This window comes from Pantherophis guttatus, chromosome 15, assembly GCF_059756535.1.
Source record: "Pantherophis guttatus breed Tessera chromosome 15, ASM5975653v1, whole genome shotgun sequence".
Classification (NCBI taxonomy): Eukaryota; Metazoa; Chordata; class Lepidosauria; order Squamata; family Colubridae; genus Pantherophis; species Pantherophis guttatus.
Window position 1 is genome coordinate 16,972,085 of NC_142077.1, and position 22,243 is coordinate 16,994,327.

Below are 22,243 nucleotides of genomic sequence, written 5' to 3' on the forward strand. Positions count from 1 at the left end.
CATTTACACATTTCTTCTGGCTGTAAGATGCTCCTTTGTGAAGAATTCAAAAATGTCCATATTTGAAACATATACATATGATTTTCTTTGACTCCTGCATACGATCTAAATGGAAAGAATATCTCCTTTCTAATAAGAGAACTGTTAACAAAGAAACTTTAATAATTCTTCCACTATCACATTTGTGTTATATCTCATGTTTTTACATTTGTTCTGCCCGTAAGATGCTCCTTTGTGTTGAGGTCTGGCCTCAGAAGGATAATGTAGCACTTGGGGATGAAGATGCAGCCCAGCAGACCAGCACTGGAGGCCAGGATGGAGAAGACCTGCACAGCCACCATGGATTTCCCTTTGGTGCTCAGGTAGGTGGGCACAAAAGTCACCCAGACACTGCAGAAGACCAGCATGCTGAAGGTGATCAGCTTGGCTTCGTTGAAGGCCCCAGGCAGGTTCCTGGCCAGGAAAGCCACCGTGAAGCAGATGGCAGCCAGGAAGCCCATGTAGCTGAGGGTGACGTAGAACATGACAACGGCCCCTTCGTTGCATTGCAGGATGATCTCTCCAGGCTGGGAGTGGAGGTCAGAGTCAGGGAAGGGGGGAGAAACTCCCAGCCAGGTGGAGGAGATGATAATTTGGACAACAGAAGAAGACAGGATGATGGAGTTGGCCAAGCTCTTCCCCAACCATCTCTTCACTCGGTTTCCTGGTTTTGTGGCCAGGAAGGCCAGCACCACCGTGATGGTTTTGGCCAAGAGAGAAGAAACGGCAACTGAGAAGGTGAGGCTGAAAATCGTTTGTCGGAGAAGGCAGGTGGTTTTTCTTGGTTGACCAATGAAGAGAGAAGGAGACAAGAAGCAAAGCAGGAGGGAGACCAGGAGGATGTAGGAGAGGTCCCGGTTATTGGCTTTGACAAGGGGAGTTTCTCGGTATTTAATAAAGATGATTAAAACAAGGCCTGTGGTTAGGAAGAAGAGTAGGGCAAAAGAGACCAGGATGATGCCCAGAAGTTCTTCATAAGACAGGAAAGTTACAACTTTGGGGATACATTGGATTCTGTCCTCATTTGGATATTTATCATCTGGACACTTGGTGCATTTTTGTGTATCTGAGAAAACCAAAAAGCAATATTTCTTTAATATACTGGTTTTTTTACATGTCAAAAAATACCTCTTTCCATGGGCATTTCCAAGAAGTATTTCTTAACTATTTCATTAAAAAGAGCATAAGAAGGATATTATTTTTAAAATGTAGCTAGGTATAGGAAGGTGAGGGAAAACATAGGATGTTAATTATTTCTGTATCTGAGAAAGCCAAAAAGCAATATTTCTTTAATATTCTGTTTTTTTACATTTCAAGAAATATCTTTTTTGGATAAAGCCCAATTCCAGGAATATTTTCCAAGATGTGTTGCTTAACCATTCCACAGAAAAAACAATAATATAATTTTCTGATACCTTTGTAGGAAATTAGCACCCATCTCTTTCCTGGAAGAATGAAATATTTTAGAAAAGATTAAAAAGGCAGAATATTATATTTCCCTGGATGAGAAATGGAGAAGCATGTTTTAAAGACGAAGCAGCTCGCATCTTCCTGCCCCCTTTATCAATTGGCTAGAGGCAGAAACTCAATCTTTGTCAATGGACCATCATCTGCAACACAATAGCACCCATCTAGCAACAGAAACTCACCACATGGCACATGGGAAGATTACATCAACCAGCAAGGCTAGCTAAGACCCCCAACCCCTGGGAGTCGGACAACCAATCAGGATACTCTTTCAGGGCCCCAGAAAGTTCAAAGCCAGAGAGCATAAAACCCAGGGACTCACTGTATCTCGCCCATTTTCTGTTCAGGAACTCAAACCATGTGATCCTGTCCACCATTAAACCACCATTAAACCATCTTTCCAAGCAGTCTCCATGTTTCCAGTGTCTTTTTCCCCACTTGGAGCTGAACCCAGAAGGATATTTCTTCCAACACCTTTATAGCTAAGATATATGAAATTGGAGGATTTCTTGTTTATTCATTTTGAATAAACAAAAAAAAGAGTTGAGTTTCAATGGATACTTTAATTTACACTTTCATCAAAATGCTCTGGATAAATCCATTTCCACCAGGCCTTCCTTTCCTCTGGTGTCACTCACCTTTCTGAGTGGAGAAGGTCCCCTCCGGACAAGGAACGCAGTCATAGCAGCAAACTGGCTCTCCTTCTCGAGCCCTCTTGACAAATCCAGGATGACAACTTTCCACACATTTGGACTGAGGCAGGGACTGAGCAGAAGAAAAGGAATGCCAACGGAAATGTGTTAGAATTCACCATCCATTGAAAATGGAGGTAGACAATGGTCTTTCAACTAACAACTAAATATTGTTAGTTCATTTCAGGCTACTTTGTTTTTATTCTATTCTAAGTTTCTATTATTGTTCATGTGGGGGTTTTTTGCTATTAAATAAATATTCTTCTATTGATCAATGAAAAAAAGAAAAGAAAATGGAGGTAGACATGGACGTTAAACAAGTAAATTCTTTACGGAGGTAAGTATGAAATCTCTGGCTCCTTCCAAACAGGTGTAGGAGATGTGACCCTGGCAGGTTCTTCCTTTAGTTCCTCCCTTTTGCTTCTGGCATTTAACATTGCAATAAAGGACGTTTCTCCTTAATAAACTCTGGAGGGATGGAATTGAGAAAAGATTTAAGCATTCAGTGACAATCAGTTCCTCCTCACGGCTGTATTAAAATGCATTCTTCATCTATGATCTACTCATATTAAATTTTTGAATACATTTGTTGTCAAAGAATTATTAAATTGTTCTATTGTTAGATTTATTTAAGTAGAGTAAAATGTGATTAAGAAGGAAACTTCTGATCAGTAAGATCTGAAAGATTTCTTGTGGACTACAGAAAGCCTTGCTGTCATGATTTATAGCTGACCAGCCCCTTTAAAACTGAGGATGAGTCGGCAGGATTATTGCCCTTTAAGAAGCTGTCTATATACAGGAGGCCATGAGAGGGCGTATCTCTCTCCTCGTGTATCTGCGTTGTAGTTCTCTGTGTAGAAGAATGATTGATTGCCTGGCTTTGCTTAGCACATCTATGTATATATACTGTATATAACAGTGATGGCTAACATTTTTGCCATCGTGTGCCAGGAGGCAGAGGGCAGGGAGGTTGTGCATGCATGCATGTGTATGAGATCCTCCCATTCCCCCCCCCCCATTCCTGGCACGTGATGACCCGGTAGGCCCATTTTTCTCTCTCACCTGGCTCCAGAGCCTCCCTATGAGTCTGGGGAGGGTGAAAATGGCCTTCCCCACACACACCCCCGGAGGCCCTCTGGTGGCCAGAAACTGCCCTTTTGCCAACTTCCGGTTGGACAGGAAGTGACATTTTTTGCTGTCCTAGACTCCTAGAGAGGCTCTGGAGCCAGGAAAGAGAGAAAAACTGGCCTCCCCTCCCCCCAGGCCCTCCAGAGGCAGGAAACAGCCTGTTTCCCTACTTCTGGTGGGCCCAGAATGCCCAAAAATCAGCTGGCCGGCACGCGCATGTGCGCAGGAGCTGGCCTCACATGCCCCCTGATATGGCTACACATGCCACCTGTGGCACACGTGCCATAGGTTCCCCATCATGGGTATATAACTTGTATATAAACCAGTGTTTGTAATGACAAAACTTGTGTCCTGTATTGTGCTCCAGGGGGGGGGGTGTTTCTCAAAATAGTAGTCACGCTGTAAACACTCTGACACTTGCAAAGCTGCTCCCCTTTGACACCAGTTCCAAACAGTCTCCCCGGTAAGAGACAAAGCAAAAATTCCTCATAAATTATAGCTGATGATGTTTCCTAATTTGAGTAATGAAACGCCTGCAAGGAAACAAGCAAGCTCAGAGAATATCAAGGAGCTCTCATGTCAACCCTGAGCTACCAATATTCTCCTTTATTAAGACTGAAGGTTTCTGCATAGTTCCTAGAACTAAATAAGCTAAAAATAACCTTCAGTATTACAGCAGCTGAAGAACAGCTTGGTCAATAGTACTGAAGGCTCCCAAGTGGCCTATAGAAAGAAAACTATAAGGTTTCTAGTCCCCATGTTCAATTCTCAGTGAAGGTCATGGACCCTGGAAACTAGGCTTAGTCCACATGAAATAGGTCCCAAATCTTTGGGAAAAACAGGAAAAACACCAAAATTTATCCCACCTTGTTGAGCAACTTTAGCTGTGAAAGAGCTCCTCGGTAGATCATAAGTCTCTGTCTTTCCAAAGCCCCCATTACCTCTTCAATGGGATCCTCCTTAGGGAGAAACAAACAGCTCAGGATTACCAGATCTGCTGCTACATCTCCATTTTGATCCAAGTAGAGTTTCCTCTCAGAAATATTGCAATACTCATTCTTCTCCAGGAAAGGATGCAACTAGAAGGGGAACATCCAGGAAGTTTAAAACCTGAAAGCTTTTTAAAAATCCCATTTAGCTTTTATGCATTTGAATCAGTGGTGGGATCAGGCGAACCTACCCGCCCGGACGCTTCTGCGCATGTGCGAGTGCAGCCATGAGCGAACCGGTAGCAACGGGATTTGAAACCTGCCCCTGATTTGAATCTTTCTTCTACAATTGTCTAACATGAAAATATGCTTATTTAGAAAAAATAGATGTTACTGCTATCTTCATCAATAAATTTAAAAAGTTCAGCAAATTGCTGAACCCTATATTGGCAAAACATATGTTAACAAAATATAATTCATGCAATTGGTAAGTTATAGGGGACATTCTAGAGCAGATGATAAGTATAATAAATCATAGGAAAAAAAGATTATTCATAAACACCTAGAAAACATCAGGTTGATTATGAGAAGCCATTCATTTAGTGATGGTTCAGAGTTACAACGCCACTGAAAAAAGTGACTTAGGATCGTTTTTCCCAGGATCCTGGCAGCATCCCCAGGGTCTCCAGGTGATCAACATCTGAATTCTTGGCATCCACTTATGATGGTTGCAGAGTTTTAGGGTCACCTGATCTCCTTTTGCGACTTCTGACAAGAAAAATCAAAAGGGAAGGCAGATTCACAACTGCAATGATTCACTTAACAAGAAAAGGCAGGAAAGATAATAAAATAGGGCAAAACATGGTTGTTAAGTGAATCTGCCTTCCCTTTTGCTTGTCAGAAGTCGCAAAAATAGATCAGGTGACCCTAAAACTCTGCAACCATCATAAGTGGATGCCAAGAATTCAGATGTTGATCACCTGGAGACCCTGGGGATGCTGCCATAAAGCAAGAAAGGCAATCTGGTACCCAAAAGGAGCAAAAGTTTATCAAAGCATCTGCAAATCCACCAGGTGGACTCGGATCAAAGCAAGCAAGAGGTTTTATGCCCTTCCTCCTGTCACTCAACCCGGTCCTGCTTCCTCATTGGCTGGGGACTAGCAAGCTGTCAACCTATCCGGAGAGCCTGTTCAACAATATGGCCTCATTTTCCCCAGCAACCCCCTGTCTCCATGGCCTAGAGTGATTGTCCATCACTAACTTTCTCTTGTTCTTTTGCGTAAATCGGTTATATTTTGAATGTGTCCATTAAACTCTTGCTCATAAACCCCCCCTTTCTTTCTACACTTTTCTGAATCACATTGTTCACTCTAAGAACAACTGTTTTCACTCGTTTTTCAAAAAAAATCCTTAACCTTGTAGTTCCTTATTTTCTTTATTGATTATGCAGAAGCAAAAGCTGTAATGAAACATTATTTTAGAAGCAATTCTTCATATTCCACAATATTCCACAAAATCTCACAATCTAAAATGGACACCCAACATCAAAAACATCATCAAAAAAGCTCAACAAAGAATGTTCTTTCTGCGCCAACTGAGAAAGCTCAAACCGCCCAAGGAGCTGCTGATCCAGTTCTACAGAGGAACTACTGAGTCTGTCATCTGCACCTCTATAACTGTCTGGTTTGGCTCTGCAACCCAACAAGACAGACACCGACTTCAGAGGAGAATTAGAACGGCAGAAAAAACCATGGCTACCAACCTGCCTTCCATTGAGGACCTGTATACTGCATGAGTCAAAAAGAGGGCTGGGAAAATATCGACAGACCCCTCGCATCCTGGACATAAACTGTTTGAACTCCTACCCTCAAAACCATGCTATAGAGCACACCAGAACAACTAGACACAAGAATAGTTTTTTCCCAAATGCCATCACTCTGCTAAACAAATAATTCCCTCAATACTATTCACTAACTCTGCACTACTATTAATCTTCTCATCGTTCCCACCACCCATCTCCTCCCACTTATGACTGTAACCCTGTTGCTGGTATCCTTATGATTTATATTGACTGTTTCCTAATATGATTTGATTGCTTATTTGTTCCTTATGACTATCATTAAGTGTTGTACCTTATGATTCTTGACAAATGTATCTTTTCTTTTATGTATACTGAGAGCATATGCACCAAGACCAGAGGTGAAATGCTCCCGGTTTGGACCGGATCACCTGCTCCGGTAGCGATGGCGGCAGGTGGTTCAGAGAACCAGTAGCAAAAATCCCTGCCCCCCCCCCCCCACATGCCCAGCCCTGCAATCATCAGAGGCTTCTTTTTTAAAAAAAGCATTTTTTCTACAACCTCTTCAGCCGAAAAAATGCTTTTAAAAGTAAAAAAAAAAGTCTCTGATGATCGCGCGGCTCAGCTGGAATCGTCAGAGGCCAAAGAGGTTGTAGAAAAAATGCTTTTAAAAGCCTCTGACGATCTCAGCTGAGTTGCCTGATCGTCAGAGGCTTTTAAAAGCATTTTTTTTACAACCTCTTTGGCTGAAGAGGTTGCAGAAAAAATGGTTTTAAAAGTTAAAAAAAAAAAAGTTGGCCACGCCCACCCAGTCACATTACCTCCCACCAAGCCACACCCCCAGAACCAGTAGTAACAAATTTTACATTTCATTACTGACCAAGACAAATTCCTTGTGTGTCCAATCACACTTGGCCAATAAAAATTCTATTCTATTCTATTCTATATCAGAACCCCATACCTGCCACGGCTGCAGCCTTGGAGCCCCCAACCTCCCTTCACCCTCCTTCCTTCCCCTCCTCCATCTGGAGGAATAGGCAGCATTCAAGGCCTGGACCAGAGTCTGCATGATACCGTATACATTTGGTTCATTTGGGATCCACCTTCTGTTCTCTTTCTCCTGGGTCTCCAGTGGGGCTTTCTGGGTGCATCTTCTGCGGCCTTTGACAGAAAAGACGGTCTTTGAAAGAGAACAGCGGAAATAATGATCTTGAAACTTTTCTTCCACAAAGAAATGGAGTTCAAAGGCATCATCCATTGGCCTTTCTTTTGCCACAAAAGAAAATGTCCAAATGCTATGGATGTATTTGAAAAGTCTGTGCTTTTTCAATGTTAATCCTCCCAAAGCCGTACTGATCCAGATTTTCCCTTCAATGGGTCCTGGGAGACGCATAAGTGTTAAATGGAAAGGAAGAATTCTGTCCAAAATGGACTCATATTCCATGAAGTGAACAAAGACGTTGACTTGTCTCCACTTAGAGAGGGCCTCCCTGAGGGCTGCTGTATATCCAATTCTTGAGAACAGTTGTGATATAACAACACAAATTCCACTCCTGACAAGCACAGGAGTAAAAGTCCTCATGAAATTCTCTCCATTCTCCATGTCTGAAGCAAAGAGGCCAATCAGGGTCCATCTGAAGAGGAGAAGCAGTCGGACAATTGCTGGGTAGTGGAACCCTTCTTTGGGGACCATCCGATGGAAAAAGGGGAATTTCCTTTTATCACTCAGAGCCTCTGAAACAATTTTAGCACTGATCTGAAAAAGCAATGAAGAAAGCTGTGTTATATTGGGAGTCAGATAAAGTCCAAAATATTATTTTTTTAATAAATTCAACTTGATATTGATGAACAAATTAAATAGATTATTGTTGATTAGCAATTATGCCATAGTGAGAAAGAGAATATTAAGCACAGAGCATTAACAACACTTCTTCAGTGTTGAAGCTTCTAAGAAGCTTCTTCAGCTCTGAATGAAAACCAAACATCTTCAAATAAAAACCAGAAAGTCCTGTTGCCTCTTGAAAAAGCAACTTTGGGACAATCAGTCCCACATATACAGATGTCAAGACTGTTTTGTTCCAGGGATTCGACCAGAAGCACCGCGGTGAGACAGTCGTGGATTAGCAGGCTCTGAGAAGCCCCGTGAAATCCCGGGCTGACGAACCGCTGCAGAGGGGTCTTCGGACCAGATCTGTCCTGTAGGGACAGAGAAGAAAGAGAGGCACCTTGGAAGACCAAGAGGAACAGGCAAGTTCCTCAGGGGTCAGAGGAAATTCTCTTTGACTCTGCAGCAGGGGGCGGCAGCCATTACGACTGCCAATAAGCTGGGGCAATGCAAGAGGACGACGACCCCAAGTAGACCAGCAAGTGGCTGAAAAAGAAAAGGATCCAGGCATTGCAATGACCCAGTCAGAGTCCAGACCCCACCCTGATTGAAATGCAGTGGTGGGGCCTTCAGAGAGCTGTGCGGAAACAAACCCCCACAAACCTCAATGAACTGAAGCCATTTTGAAAAAAAAGAGGGGGCCAAAATTCCTCTCACAATGATGTCAGAGGCTGATAAAATCATACAGAAAGGATGTATTGAGTAATTTTTAATATACAAAATTATTATAAAATGACTCAACAGTGGACAATAGAGGTGTATGAAGAAGTGTTATCAATGTTTAAAAGTTTATATGAAACTGTAACAAAGAATCATAAGGAGATAACGGGATTGTTCAAAGAGAAAGATGTGAGTGTAGAAGACCCTCAACAATTGGGGAAAAAGATGAATATAATATTCAGAAAATAGACGAGAAACCAGAAGGAGTGGTGGAGGCAATAAAACAAAATAAGCTGCAAAAAGAAAAAGACATTGAAGAGATAGGAATAATAAGTATGAATCAAATAGATAATTTTTTAAGAGTCTAGAATAGAGCAAGGGGAAAAAATAATGAAAAGATTATGGATGGGTGTTCAAATGATGTGGCAGAAGGAGACAAGGGGTAGGCCAGAGGAATATTTATTTGATATAAAATGGTTAGGAAGAGATATAAAATCCTTTAGCAAAAAAAGTATTGGATAAGGATAAAAAAGTGGTTAGAGGAAATGATAAAACAGCAAATAGATTTAAAACCAGAGCTATTTCTATTAGGCATATTGACAGGGAAATACAATAAAAAAAAAATCCAATATTTAATGCTACATGTAATAACAGTGGCTAGAATTGCATATGCTCAAAATTGGAAAAATGGAAATATACCCTCTGAGGAAATGATAATAAAGAAAATATTAGAATGTGCCAAGATGGATAGATTGACAATGGAAATTAAAGACAAAGGAGAAACAGAATACTATTTAATTTGGGACATATGGTACAATTGGTTGGAGAGAAGATGCAAAGATTAGAAAAGTAACAATGAAAGACGATCAACAGACTAGAAATTAGAAATAAATATATGTATAATGATAGACATAATATTTATTGTAAATGATAGTATGGTAGAAGCAGTAGTGGGTTTCAATTTCAGTCGCTACTGGTTCGCTCTCAGATGCATGTGCTCTCACATGTGCGCACAACACTTCTGCACATGTGCAGAGACGTCTGGGCAGGTGGGCGAAGCCTCCCATCACCGTCGCTACCAGTTCGTCTAATCCAGGGTGAACCGGTAGCAACCCACCACTGGATAGGAGATTATAAAAATGTAAAATGTAAAACAAAATATATGGAATGATAACTATATAGAGATTTGTGTTAGAAATACGGAAACAATAACTACAAATATGACACTGTACCAGTGGTGGGATTCAGCCAGTTCGCACCACTTTGGGAGAACCGGTTGTTAACTTTCTGAGCTATTTGGTGAACTGGTTGTTGAAAGTAATCATTAGGGCAGAGAACCGGTTGTTAAATTACTTGAATCCCATCACTGCACTGTACATTAGGAGATATAACAGAATATAATAATGTAAGGGGGAAAAATGTGGATATATACCGGTATATCGTTGTTGCGAAGTCTGAAATTGTGATGTAAAATGAAGAAAACTGCATAATAAAAATATTTTTTTTAAAGAAAGAGAGATATAAGGTTCCAAGAGAGAAAGATAAAAGAGGTAGTGGTCGGTTGCTACCAGTTCGCCCTGGTTCAGGAGAACCGGTAGCAGCAGCAGTGGGAGGCTCCGCCCACCCACCCAGACATCATCCAATACGATCCTGCGCATGCGCAGATGGGGTGCGGGCACAAACCGGTAGCGAAGGTAAGTGAAACTCACCCCTGAAAAGAGGGATCAAAAAGTCAGTAAATGATGAAGTCTCAAAAAGGGTATCAGATGATGGATAGAGATAAAATACCTCTCAATATGGTGAATGTATTAGAAATCAAAAGAAGTAGAAAATACAAACTGGATAAATAAAACACACACACACACATATATATATCTAGATAATAGAATTTACTATAACTATAAACAAATTAAGGTCAGAAGGTGGAAGTCTATGATGTGTTAACCGAATTGTATTATTACTATTAACAATGTGTAAAATATACTGAAATTTATAATCCTTAAAGACTAGAAACTTTGGGGACTTGGAGATATAATCCTGGGACTAATTAAATCTGGTTAATAATTGGTTTTATTGGTGTTTTTAGATAATTGGGATATTGGATTTATGGTGGTATATTGAATAATTTTTAAAATATTAAAATACTAGTGACTTAACAGGTGATAATAAATATATTGCATGAAGAAATGATATTGAAGTTCAAATGTACATATGAAAAAAGAGACAAAGAATTATAAAGAGAAAATAGTAAAAGAGATGAGTATAGATCAGGAAATGGTAGACATTATACACACGATTGTAAAAGAACTTATACGTAAAAATGTGTATGTTAGGGTCAGAAGTTGGAAGATTAGGATTCTGTATACTTAATTGTATTATTATTGTTAGCATTGTGTAAAATATATTGACCCAGTCAATACTGTCCACAAAATATGTATGGATGTTAAAGGAAAATTACAAATTACACAGACACACAAAAGAAAACAATTACTTCAAGTTGTGCTGCTAAAGGTGATTCTACAAGCTATTGTATCATAAAGTGAATTTAGTTTTTCAAACATGGCTTCTCCAGTTTGGCTTTCTTTTTTGTAAAATGAATTTGTAAAATAAATGAGGACATGGTGTAATATGTCATGTGTTCATCTGAGATTGTAGTTACCTACGTTTAAGAGCTGCTAAGGACCAGGTGATTTTTATTAGATATCCTGATATATAAAATCATAGAACTTTCCTTTTCACATGACTGTATTTCCACTGATTTTAGGCAAAGATGAAGTTGCATAAATTCACAATTCAGCTCTGAGTCAGCAGCTGAAGTCCAAAATATTCCTCAGGTGCTGTGATTGGGTTTGTTCTAGTAGAGGTTTATATTAAGCCCCGAACTTCAGTTCAATATAAGGGCTTGGGCATTATATTCTCTAATAATTGGGAGAGAAGCTGGATAGCTATGGATTTTTTTAAGTTTAAGCAGTAAATTCAATCCTGCAGTTGCTCTAAGTGAGCTCCTTTGGTTATGGCACATCCAAGATTCAGTCTCAGAAAAAAGTAACGTTGGGTAAGGAAAGGTGTTACTTGCTGTATTGGCTACATTTGTCTTCCAAAGACCACAACTTTTGGCTTTGATTTATCAATAAACAGACCATTCTTATATCAGTAGGAGCCAACCTTGAAATGAGGAAAAATTTCCTGACAGAACAATCAACCAATGGAACAGAAGTTGCCTTCAGAAGTTGTGGGAGCTTCATCACTGGAAGCTTTCAAGAAGAGACTGGACTGTCAGAAATGGGGTAGTAGGGTCTCCTGCTTGGGTAACGGTTGGATGAGATGACCTACAAGATCCCTTCCAACTTTGTTAATCTGAATACCTAACTTTTCTAACTCTGCAACCAAACAAGACAAACACAGACTTCAGAGGATAATTAGAACTGCAGAAAAAACAATGGCTACCAACCTGCCTTCCATGGAGGACCTGTATGCTGCACAAGTCAAAAAGAGGGCTGTGAAAGTATCTACAGATCCCTCGCATCCTGGACATAAACTGTTTCAACTCCTACACTCAAAAAGACACTGTAGAGCACTGCACACCAGAAAAAACTAGACACAAGGGCAGTTTTTCCCCCAAACGCCATCACTCTGCTTAACAATTAATTCCCACAACACTGTCAAATAATTTACTAAGACTGTATTACTATTATTCTTCTCTTCCTTACTAGTATCTATTTCTTCACAGTTGTTACTATAACCAAGGTGCTTGTATCTTTCAATTATATTGTTTTTGTTTCCTAGTACAATTTGATAGCTTATTAGTAACCTTGACTATTACTAAGTGTTTTATCTCTTTATTCTTGATGAATGTATTTGTGACACAAAGGCAACACAGCCAGAGAACCGATATGAGTCCCTTTATTATCACTAACTGTGCCCCCAATGTTCCTTTCAACTCTCCGGCCTGGAGAGAGCTCTTCCACCAACCTGTAATAGTCTTTGGCTGGTAATACTTCAGTCCCAAACGTTGTAAGCAGAAAACTTCTAACCAAAAATCCAAAGGCAAGGCAAGGTACAGTAATTAATCTGGCAGGGCAAGCAAAATAAGGAATTCCACAAGTAAAGTAGCATGGCAATAAATCAAACCAGTTGGGAGGATGCCAGGATTCCAAGAAACACCAGATAAACTTAGTGTTTGTTCCTGACGAACGTCCCTCCCATTTGCCTCTCCTTTTAAACTCCATCAGCCCCTGGGCCTTGTAAAGAGGATCGGATCTAAGCCACGCAACCCACGTTGCTCTCTTCTCCATTTCTCCCTGCGCTGCCTAGGATGAGGAGGGGGTGGGCCTTGGTCTTCATCTGAACCCTCTCTTCCCTGCTCTATCTCTCCCCTGCTCTGCCCAGCCTGACTTTGCTCTTCGCCAGTTTCTTCCACAGCCAATGGATCCACTCTCTGGCTCTCTGTCAGCCGTTATTCAGACTCCGACAGGGGCATGACAACCCTACTCTATTCTCAAGAGTCTACAGAATCTGACCCACAGGATAATAGTACTATATTATCAGTTTAAACCAATGTGTATTTAGCAAGTAAGAGACTCCGTGGCTTAAAGACTCTGGAGATGGTCTCTTTTCCGGCAGTTCGAGTTCTGTCACTGCATGGCGGGGTGAGCTCCTCAGCTTCTGCCCACCTAGCAGTTCAAAACCATGTGACAATGCTAGTAGATAAATAGGCACCACTTTGGTAGGAAATGTGGTGGTGTTTTGTGCAGATGGCTGGGCCCCTGCCAGTGCTGGACTTCCTCGGATGTGACACCCAACTACAAGGCAGCATCAGTGGCGAGAGAAGGCCCAGATGATGCCACAGGACACCTCTCGTCTTTCTGGTGTGGAGCTACTTCATCCCCTGTGGTGAACTCTGGAGAAGCTCATGGGCACAAACTGAATGGACTAGCACTCCTCGGCAGGGAAACAAATTCTATGTACTAACATTGTAGACTCCTGGCTAATTATGCTGTATGCTAAATAAATAAATAATTTAGTACTTTAGCCATGTACATGAGAATCCTTCCTTAGTCCTGGTAAGTCATTAATATCCAGACTGAAAAACAAGGGTTCAAATATTCATTCTTCTGCGTTACCCCTTGGTAAGTATCGATCCTTTTTCTCGTGGCTCCATTGAGCCCCAACCTCCCTCTCAAACAAGGGCTTGGATCAGGGCCAACAGGCTAGTTACATTTTGTGGGCAATCAATTTCCTCCATCATATTGATCTGCTCTTTGTGTCAAATGCTGCACTAACATCTATAAAAGCTAGAAAACTGTGGTTTACCCGACTGACATATTGTGTAATTAGATACTTCAAAACTAATGTGTTGACAATATTAGATTATTAATTGATTGATTACTATACAACTTTATGAAACTCTTTACTCTACTTAAACCTTTTTTTTAAAAAAAATTTTTTTATTTATTTTTAAGCATAAAACATAAAACACATCTTTTTAGAGCAAGGGTTTGATCCGGTATAACATAAGTATGTTCCAAACCATACCGGGAAATTTGGACATTGTAGACTCCTGGCTAATTATGCTGTATGCTAAATAAATAAATAATTTAGTACTTTAGCCATGTACATGAGAATCTTTCCTTACTTCTAGTAAATCATTAATATCTAGACTGAAGAACAAGGGTTCAAATATGCACCCTTCCCTTCCCACTTAGCTAAGTATTGATCCTTCTTCTCATGGCTCCATTGAGCCCAAACCTCCCTCTCAAACAAGGGCTTGGATCAGGGCCAACAGTGTGAGCTCCATTTTGAGGGCCATCCATTTTCTCCATCATATTTCTCTGCTCTCTGTGTCAAATGCTGCACTAACATCTATACAGCCAGAAAACAGTAGTTTACCTCACTAAAGGTATAGTGAGAAAAAATATAGATTGGATACTTCAACACAAATTTATTGCCATTAGTAGAGTATTAATTTACTGATTATTATACAACTATGTGAAACTTTTTCCTCTACTTAAAACCTTCTTATTCTTGTACTGCCAACTTGAATATAAATGGATACGGGAGGTGTTATTTCTATGTGAAAATGAACATGCCAATAGTTCACACACAACTAGGGATATTTTTTGAATAGCTGAATAGCCGGGAGAAAATCCTCTCCTGGGACCTTATTCATTTTCAGGCGTTTTATGAGGAATTTGAACATGAGCATAATAGAAAAAACATAATTGACATGTTTGCTAATATGGAGAAAAGCAACTCTTGAATTCTATGGAGAAGATATGGTTGCATCTGTTACTCACCCACCAACACCCACCACTCCCTTTACAAGGTAGAGAAAAACACACACAAACCTGTGGGACTTTGTAAAGTGCTGCTAATGTTGACGCCTGGATGGAGATGTCCCCATCAGCTATATCAAGAAGAACCACAAGGTTCTCCTTCCTTCCACAGCTGTAGTTGGGGACATTGGCTTCTCCAGTGGAGAGAATGTCCAGCAAGGCATCTGAAGTGCGTAAAGTGTTCAGATAGTTGTCATGGATGTTGGAGCCCAGTGTGAGGTTTTGCAGGAGCTGGGAATTCTTGTTTACCAGTTGAATGTTGAAAATGAATCGTAGGATGCTTATAAAACCATAAGAATGCTTACTGTAAAAAAAATGTTCCTGTTATTATTAGTAACAAGTAAATTTTAAAAGAATATATTCCTTTTTGCCTCCACAAGCCTACTGAGTCTTAAGCCAATATTGATCCAAAACCAATACTCAGTTATAGAAACATGGGAATGGGCCAGGCAGAGGCAACTACAACTGTTTCAATCCTTCCTTTAAACAAAATGAATTCAAGTGAAGAATTCAGGAGTGAACGGGGAGAGGAAAATAATCTGGATTTTCTTCAGGTTTTTTTAACCCCATCTTTGGATTTGAGTCTCTTCTACAAAATAAAAAAGGAAGCAAGTTATAGAAATCAAAATCATTCAGGAAATTAGACAAGTCCTGCAATATAGAAGTAAGTGAAATAAGAAGAAAAGAAGGAGAATGTTAGAACTGCAAACGGAGGGGATGCAACTCCATCACCCTGAATGACTTACAGATGAAAAGGTATAGAAGGAGCTCTGTTGAAAGGCAACATTATAGGCACCGCTAGTGTTTCAGTTAAAACTGCACCAATGAGATGGTCTCCTGGCCTGTAAAAGCTCCATGGATTCTTTCTATCCTGGTGCTCCAAACTCAGCAAGCATTTCATTCCAAGCTTCCCAGAGACTGGCTGGGACATCAGCAGTATCAAAGGCAGAAGCAGGAGGTCCATAATTCATGGAGCTTTATTAATCCTCTTCTTGTTTCTAACATGGAAAACAGGAACAGTTGGGAGAATTCAAAGCACTCTCAGAAAAAGGAAATGCCAGTGGCTTTCCTGATATAAACAGAGAAATACTCAGCTTCACTTGGAAAGGAGGGAAAGGTACCTTCAAGAGCACAGATCCTGCCTGTCCCAAAATATGTTCCCACAAATTTGTCCTTTTCTGACACAAGATCCTTTGCATATGGCTTCAATCCACTCTCTCTATCACAGGTATAGAGAATTCAAAGGCCCAGATGGTCTTAATAACAGGGAGAAGCACCTTCTCCTCTTGGGATCCTGAACTTCTTCTGGGCTCCATGTGTAGAGGAGAGGCTGGAGAAAAGCTTTGTGAAAAATTACCATTACACCCTTGGGGGCTCTGTTCTGTTGTGATTGTGATCTTTCCTGTCAGGACATGTCAGCACAGTGATGCAGGAGGACGAGATCTCAATAACAAGAGAATTGACTTCTGCTGTCCTTCAACAAGGTCTCTTGTCTCCAGGGATCACTGGGGAAGCTCACCCAGAAGTATGGAGTTTGGTGCCACTCTAGCTTGATGTCTAGATGGGCTTGCTGGTCACGTACCTGGCTCCCTGCCACGTGGCGGCGGTCCTGCCTGAATTGCTCGACGTGATAGCTGGGGTGGCGGTTGATACCCCCAGACTTATGGTTATGGGGGATTTCAACCTGCCATCCATCGGTGAAACATCTGAAGCGGCTCAGGAGTTCATGGCTTCCATGACAGCCATGGACCTGACTCAGTTAGTTCATGGCCCTACTCACATGGGGGGACACACTCTGGACTTGGTTTTCATCTCTGGCCAGTGGCTGAATGGTTTAGATATAGGGGATATAGTGATTAAACCCTTGTCATGGTCAGACCATTTGCTCCTTCAACTTGACCTTCAAACCGCTACACCCTGCTGCAGGGAGGCGGAACTGACCAGGTGGTTCCGTCCCAGGCACCTGATGGATCCTGATAGGTTCCAGATGGAGCTTGGGCCTTTCCCTGAGGTTCTGACTCACGACCCGGCTGAAGACCTGGTGGCCGCCTGGGATAGAGCGGCTGCTGGAGCTTTGGACCATGTCGTGCCTTTGCGGCCTCTGACCTGGCGCCAATCTCACTTAGCTCCCTGGTTCTCCGAGGAGCTGAGGGAGATGAAGCGCCAGAAAAGACGCCTGGAGAGCAGTTGGAGGGCTAGCCTTTCTGAATTCGACCGAATACTAGTAAGGTCTCATATTAAGACCTACCTAGTGGTGATAAAAACGGCAAATTAATTATTTTTCCATTCTTATCACATCTGCAGATAACCACCCTGTTTAGGGTGATCCTCTCCCTGCTCCATCCGGGAGCGTGGGAGGACCCCTTGGAGGGCAGGGCTGAGGATTTTGTGCAGTATCTGCACGACAAAGTCGCTCAAATTCGGGAAGGCTTGGATTCTGACTGGGTAGATGCAGGCGAGGTGATGGAGACAGGTCTTGAGAGTGTTATCTGGGAGGAGTTTGACCCAGTGACCCCTGAAGACGTGGACAGGGTTCTGGGTAGACTTAGCGCGGCCACATGTTTATTGGACTCGTGTCCCTCCTGGTTGGTGCTGGCTTACATGAGGTTACATGAGACTGGCTCCAATGGATTGTCAACGCTTCTTTGAGAGACTGTTACTTTCCTGCTGCCTTGAAAGAGGCGGTAGTGAGGCCCCTTCTCAAGAAGCCCTCCTTGGACCCGGCTGTTTTAGCGAATTATCGTCCAGTCTCCAACCTCCTCTTCGTGGCGAAGGTTGTTGAGAGTGTGGTGGCGTGACAGTTCCCCCAGTACCTGGATGAAGCGGTCTATCTCGATCCGTTCCAGTCGGGCTTCAGACCTAGGCACAGCATGGAAACGGCATTGGTCGCATTGGTTGATGATCTCTGGAGGGCTCGGGACAGGGACTGTTCCTCTGTTCTGGTCCTATTAGATCTCTCAGTGGCTTTTGATACCATCGACCATGGTATCATGCTGCGCCGGTTGGAGGGGTTAGGGGTGGGGGGCACCGTGCTACAGTGGTTCTCCTCCTTCCTCTCTGACCGGTCACAGTTTGTGTTGACGGGGGGGCAGAGGTCTACCCCGAGGTACCTTGTATGTGGGGTGCCCAGGGGTCGGTCCTCTCGCCTCTCCCAGGTGTTACATGGGAGCGTCATGGCGCTCCCATGTAACACCTCTCCTGTGTGAGCTGCACTGGCTCCCGGTGGTCCTCCGGGTGCGATTCAAGGTGTTGGTCTGGGCTGGCTCGTTTCCTTGGCCGGAGAGGAGAGGATTTCGGGGGGGGGGGCTTCTGACAGGAGGGCAGGAGATGCCATTCCTTTATTTGGTTCTGACCAAAGCCTGGCCTTGTGATTATAGTGAGAAAAGAGACAAGTGGTTAGAATGATGGGGAAATGGAGTCGGAAGGGACCTTAGAGGTCATCTGTCCGAGTGTCCAGTGCAGGGCCTCCCAGGGCAGGTGACTCAACCTCAGCAAAGATGTCTGGACTTCAACTCCCAGAATCCCCTGTCCAGCACTCGGGGTCCTCTTTCCATGATTTAGCTGTCCCTCACGCTGCCTGTAGGGGGCAGCCTACAGTCTGGCTTTTCAGCCCCAGCTGGCCCCCACAGGCAGCGAGCAGGACAGCTAAAGCAGGCAAAGACCCCACAGCCTCCTCCATTTTGTGGCCTCTTTTTTCCTGAGGCGATTCTCCCTCCCTCCATTTTGAGGGGAGAAAAAAGCTGCGGGGAGATTTTCTCTCCTCTCCAGCCAGGAGTCGGGAAGGTTCCCCAAAGGGGGGGAGGGAGGTTGGGGGGAGGGGAGATGGGCAGCCCCTCCCGGTTCTTTCGGGGGAGTCCCAGAGGATCCCAGGGCCGGAGGGGCCCCCAGAGGTCATCCAGCTGGACCCCCGGCCCAAGCAGGAGCCCCTCCGCCCTCCTGGAGGTTTCCCTCCGGGGCCTCTGAGCTGCCTGTGGGCCCTTTGAGGGCAGCCTGTGTGGGTGGGTGTGGATGAGGCCTGCAGAGCGGAGGACCAGGGGCCTCGTCCTGGGTCGGCCGTGGAGGCCCTGAAAACAGGGACTGAGATTCCGAAATAGGCTCCCTCCATTTCCCTCGTTCTGGTGGGGGGGAACCTTCCCCTCCCTCCCTCCCTGTGTGGCTGAGGCTGAGCCCCGTCCGGTTGCTGCCTTTGGGCCCTTTGAGGGCTCCTGTGGCCCCCACAGCCCTCCTCTCCCCTCCACCTGGACTCGGGGCCTCCTGTGGCCTCCCTGGGCCCCCCTCGGATCAGGCAGGGGATGATGGGCCTTTGCAGGCGGGACGGAGGGCTTCTTCCCACAGGATCCGCTTCTGGATCCAGGGCTCTGGGCACCACCTGCAGGGCTTGGAGGGAGCCGTGGCTGAGCGAAGGGGGGCTGGAGGGACGAGAGAACCGGATCAGAGTTTGGCCTCCAAGGAAAAGAGCTGGGATGGTGGGAGAGGGACGGAAACCAGGCTTTGTGGATGGATGGATGGATGGAGGTCAGGGATTCCCCACAATCTCTGGACAAAGCTTGATGGAGACTTCCAGAGATCTCTTCATGGGACTTCAGAGGATCCACCGGTGATTTTGATTCCCCTCCTCCCACTTGGAGCCCCAGAGATGGCTTTGGATGCTGGTTTCCAGTATTCCCAGTGAGGCCATGGCTCAGGATACTGGGGCTGCTTCCTTCCCCCTTGGAAGACCCAGCCCTGCATGGCTTCTCCCCCACAGGAGCCTCTCCTGGAAAGACACGGAGCCCAAGTGAGGCTGGAGAAACCCCGGGGGCTGCGTCCCCCCCCCAACATTCAACCCTGGGACCCATAAACCAGGTTAGCCTCTTCCCAGGAATGCCCCAGATCCCCTCCTCCTCCCTGGCCATCCTGGGCCTTCTCTGTGGGTCTGGGCTTTGCTTTCCCCCCTGAGTGCCCCATGCATGGAAAGAGGTGGCTGAGCAACATGGGATATGGTCTCCCCTGATTCCAGGACTCAAGATGGAACCTGGAGGGGGATTTTGCAGATCTGCTTCCCTTCCCCACCACAAGACTCCCCAGCTTCCTTCTCCCAAGAGGGGCTCCCCACTCAGCCGGGCAGAGTCTTGTCTGGCATCCCTGCAAGAGCCCCCTTGCCTGGCCTCTGCATGGGAAAGGGTGGCAGGGGAACATGGGACATGGGCTTCTGCATTCCCAGGTCTCTGGAGATGGAAATTGGATTTTGAAGATCAGCTTTCCATCTGCAACCCTCTCCTCTTCACATGGGGTGAGAGGCAGCCTTTCTTTCTTTTTCTTTCTTTCTTTCTTTCTTTCTTTCTTTCTTTCTTTCTTTCTTTCTTTCTTTCTTTCTTTCTTTCTTTCTTTTTCTTTCTCTTTCTTTCTTTCTTTCTTTTTCTTTCTTTCTTCTTTTTCTTCCTTCCTTCCTTCCTTCCTTCCTTCCTTCCTTCCTTCCTTCCTTTCTTTCTTTCTTTCTTGTATTTATATGCCGCTCTTCTCCAGAAGGACTCATCTCTTTTCTCCATCTCTTTTCACTTGGTTTTTTTCTAATGTCTCTCTTTCTGTGTTTGTATGTGGGTGTGATTTTTGTTTTAATTCTGCAAAGTTCTGGTAACTAGTTTTTCACTAAAGTTGATTTTGTTCTTAGAAACTGGCTGCACTATTGCATCCGCCCTTTTGTGGTGGTGCCCTTGAGCATTAACTTTGAAAATAAAGTAAATTTTGGCTTTGACTCGACAGGGAGCTATTTCAGATCTGTGACATTCTCTGGCATTAACTGGCCCCTGGGATTTTTCTCTTTAACCACAATGCCAACAAATGTCACATTTCTTTTTATTTTCAGCCACAAGTGCCATGTATTCCCTCTGGGGTCAGTTTCAAGGATAGAGATCCCAAACCTCTCAATTCTAGATGAGGAGTTTAATTCCATCTCTGCTCCTGTTATTTTGAATCACATGGGGATTATTTCCCTTTCATTTCCCTCCAGAGAATTTCCCAACAATCCTTGACTGCAAGAACTACCTGAATTGTTCAGGGATCCCTCCTGAGAGGGAGAATTATGATAAAAGTTTCAGCTCTGCTCTTTGGCCGAATCCTCCAGGGGAGACTTTGGGCAGAGAAATATGGAGTTTGGGGACAGGCAGAGTCTGTGCTCTTGAATGTACGTCTCTCTCCTTTCCAGATGAAGCTGAGTGTTTCTCTGTGTTTGAATCAGGAAAGCAACTGGATCATATTCCAACTTGTGAGAATCCTTTGAATTCTTCTAAATCTTCTTTAAAAACGGGAAGGAGATTGATTGATTCTCCCAATGAATGATGGACCTCCTGCTTCTGCTTCTGATGCTGCTTTTGTCCCATCCAGTCTCTGGGAAGCTGAGAATGAAATGCCCGCTGAGTTTGGAGAACCAGGATGGGAAAAATCCATGGAGCTACTACAGCCCAGGAGACCATCTCATTGGCATAGTCTTCAGTGGAGGTCAAAGATTGCGTGTAAAGTTGCTTTTCAACGTGGCTCCTTCCCTTCAGTTTGTTTTCCGTTATATGTAAGTCATTCAGGGTGATGGAGTTGCACTCCCTCCATTCTAACCCTCTCCTTTTTTCTGCTTTTTTTTTCATTTATTCCTATATTGGGGAATATGTCTAATTTCCTGAATGATTTTGATTTCCATGGCTTCTCTCTTTTCTCTGATTTTGTGAAAGAGACTCAAATCCAAAAATGGGTCTGAAAATGAACAGACTGCAGATTATTTTCCTCTCTCATTTCAATCCTTAATTTATCATTTGAATAATGAATTGTATTCAAAGTAGTTGTTAAACCAGTTGTAGTTGCCGTACCTCAGCCAATTTCCATATTTGTGTAATTGATCATTGGTTTTGGATCAATGTTGGTTTAAGGGTCAGTCAGCTTCTGAAGGATTATATATTAAAAACAGTATTTGCTGTTGCTGTTGATTATAATTTTTTTTTTTTTACAATAGGAATTTTTATAGTTTTACAAATGGCTTACTATTCATTTTGGCCATTCAAATAGTCAACAAGAATTCCCATCGCTTGCACAATCTCACACTTGGCTACAACATCCATGACAACTATCGGAGCACTTTCCACACTTTAGATGCCGTGCTGGACATGCTCTCCACTGGAGAAGCCAATGTCCCCAACTACGGCTGTGGAAGGAAGGAGAACCTCCTGGCTCTTCTTGATGCAGCTAAAAGGCCCATCTCCATCCATATGTCAACATTAGGAGGCACCTACAAAGTCCCACAGGTTTGTGTGTTTTTCTCTCTCTGGTAAAGTGAGGGGTGGGTG

General features: G+C 43.4%; 1 long non-coding RNA gene across 2 annotated transcripts in view; it reads right to left on the bottom strand.

Annotated features, from left to right (window-relative positions):
* Positions 1–1,235: 1,235 nt before the first annotated feature.
* The window catches only part of LOC148112009 (uncharacterized), a 48,172-nt gene continuing 27,164 nt past the window's right edge, over positions 1,236–22,243 (bottom strand). Inside the window, exons 1-3 of one of the 2 annotated variants that reach the window (XR_015730020.1) lie at positions 14,946–16,791; positions 7,157–7,809; positions 1,236–4,405 (exon numbers count right to left, since the gene is read on the bottom strand). This is a non-coding gene — a long non-coding RNA (uncharacterized LOC148112009). Of the gene's footprint in view, positions 4,406–7,156; positions 7,810–14,945; positions 16,792–22,243 lie in introns of those variants that run through there. The other variant, XR_015730019.1, reaches the window with a different exon arrangement.